Here is a 3,103-nt window from a genome sequence, read left to right as displayed (position 1 = left end):
TCCTGGCTGGGTTAGAACTGGTTCCCTGGTCACACTGGTAAAAGGCTGTCTCCACATTATTTAGTGAGGAGAAACTGGAGACTTGATGTCAGAATCCACAGGGTCTTTCTATTCCACTTTGTATCAGGTTGCATGATAATCAATATACTTGTTTTTGCTGACGTCACCATTCTCACCAAATCCTCATAAAGGTGAAAAAACAAACAAACACACACATGCCATACCAAGGGAAATCTAGTTAATGGTTCCAGTTAAGGTGCTGATGCTGAATGTAGAAAAATCTAGTAAGTAGCCACCCTGCCTTCCCACAGAAAACAATTTAACGAGCCTTCCTTCTGTCTGTGTGTATGTGAAATGTAACTCTTTTAAAGCAGAAGCTCGTTCCTGGCCTGGTCTTACAGCCCTAAAGGGATTAGACTTCCCAAGGCATATCTGAAGCAAGTTTGGGGTTTTCTGCGGGTTCCCACATTTAACTGGTTAACAGAGTAACTCCAAATTTCTGTGCCCCCAGGAATTTTCTCAAGCATATTTTATTGTAGTTTGAGTCTAGAATAAGTCCATCAGAGCCATTGGTTTTTCTCCTAGAGATAGTGAAAGGTCAGGCAGCTCAGAGGGCCTTTTCTCCCAGTTTCTTATCCACCTGGTATCTAATACTGATTCTCAATGCTACCAGACCTAATACATAATTATACCAAATATTTTGTAATGTCCTCTTTTTTATTCTGAAACAAAATACCTACTCACACAATTAAAAACCTTAACATAACATCTTAGTCATAACATAAGGGGGAAATAAAAAGAAAGTAATTCCTAATAAAATGGCAGATATTTCAACATGTAAATTTTCAAACATGACCACAGCAGAAGGCCAAATGAAGGTGCCAGATGCTTGCACTTATATACAGAACTTCTATGAATGCAGAGACTCCCAAGTGCAAACTCACAAAGTCTATGATCAAAAACTACCATGACTGCTGCTGTAAGATAACGTGAGGAACTGTCGAAAATGGTGAACAACTCTTGGAAGTTTCAAACAATGCAAAGTTTTTCTTTTAATTATATGGTGGTTGTGTTTCTGCAAAATTAATATCTTGCAAAAGATACTTTGTGTTTATATGTAAAACAGAGTTATGCTCTAGGCTCTAATAAGTATACACAGGTTTTGTTACTCATAGTTGTCTAAAGTGACATGTAAAAAGCATGTGATGAGAAAGCAGAGTTTAGGGGGAAATTTATAGCTATAAATTCTTACATTAAAAAGTAAGAAGGATCTCAAATCAGTAACCTAACTCTACGATATCTAGCAATCCCACTTCTAGATATATACCCAAAGGAATGGAAATCATCATTTTGAAGGGATGCCTGCACTCCCATGTTCATCACAGCTCTATTTACAATAGCCAAGAGTTCAAACCAACCTAAATGCCTATCGACAGATGACTGGATAAGGAAAATGTGGTATATATGCACCATGGAATACTATACCATAAAAAAGAATGGAATTCTGCCATTCACAGCAACGTAGATGAGCTTGGAGAAAATTACGTTGAGTGAAATAAGCCAGGCACAGAGGAAAAAAATACCACATGTCCTCACTCATAAGTAGGAGCTAAGAGAGAACGAATGAAGGAAAAAAAGACCACAGTGGTGTGTTGGACTTTCAGAGGAAGAGAGCTTACCTACGGTTGTGGAGTGGGGTGGGAAGGGGAGGTGGGGGAGGATGGGGATTAACAGGGTAGGGAACACAGGGAATAATCACAAACTGCGGTAATGAGCATGCTGATAACATTGGCCTTGCTATCACATCTTGGCCACAAGTGGTAATGGTCAGGTTTGTACCCAATGAATATGCATAACCAACAAAGTAAATAAATAAATAAAAGAAACTAGAAAAAAAGGAACAAAATAAAAGCAAAGCTAGCAGAAGGAATAAAATAATAAAGATTAGAGTGGAGATAAATGAAATAGAGAATATAAAAATATGAGAGAAAAATATCCAATGAAACCAAAAATTTGTTCTTTGAAAAGACACACTGAATTGACAAACCTTTAGTTAGATGGACTAGGAGAAAAAGAGAGAAGACTCAAATTACTAAAATCAGAAATAAGAGTAGAGACATTTTACTACAGATTTTACAGAAATAAAACTGATTATAAGAGAGTACTGTGAAAAATTGTACACCAACAAGTTGAATGACCTCAATGAAATGAACAAGTTCTTAGAAACACAAAACCTACCAAGAATAAACCATAAAGAAATAGAAAATCTGGTTAGACTTGTAACTACTAAGAAGATTGAATCAATAATAAGAAAATTTCTATTAAAGAAAAGCCCTGAAACTGATGGCTTCACCAGTGAATTCTACCAAAAATTTAAAGAACTAGTACTAATACTTTTCCAATTTTTCCAAACAATTGAAAAGGAGAGAGCACTTCCTGACTCATTATATGAGGCCAGAATTGCTCTGATACCAAAGCCAAAGACACTACAAGAAAACTAGACTGATATCCCTTATGAACATTGATGCAAAAATTCTCAACAAAATACTAGCAAACAAAATTCAGCAGCATATTAAAAGGACTATACACAATGCCCAAGAGGGATTTATTCACAGAATGCAAGGATGGCTGAACATACAAAAATTGATCAATGTAACACACTACATTAACAGAATAAAGGAAAAAACCACAATCATTTCAATTGATACAGAAAAAGTGTTTTACGAAATTCAGTATCATTTTATGATAAAAACACTCAACCAACTAGGAATAGAAGAAAACTACTTCAACATAATAAAGGCCATATGTGAAAAACCCATAGTGAACTCATACACAATGGTGAAAGACTGAAAGCTTTTTCTCTAACATCGAGACCAAGGAAGGGATGTCCACTTTTACCACTTCTGGCCAACATAGTCCTGAAAGTCCTAGCCAGAGCAATTAGGCAAGAAAAAATAAATAAAGGGCATCCACATTGGAAAGAAAGAAGTAAAATGTAAAAATGTGTAGAAATCTTATATGCAGAAATCCCTAAAGATTCCACCAAAAAAAAAAAAAAAGTGTTAGAAATAATAAACCAATTTAGCAAAGTATAGCAGGATAT

The sequence above is a fragment of the Cynocephalus volans genome, chromosome 7 (assembly GCF_027409185.1).
Source record: "Cynocephalus volans isolate mCynVol1 chromosome 7, mCynVol1.pri, whole genome shotgun sequence".
In the NCBI taxonomy this organism is placed as follows: domain Eukaryota; kingdom Metazoa; phylum Chordata; class Mammalia; order Dermoptera; family Cynocephalidae; genus Cynocephalus; species Cynocephalus volans.
Note: the sequence above shows the minus strand (reverse complement) of the source record.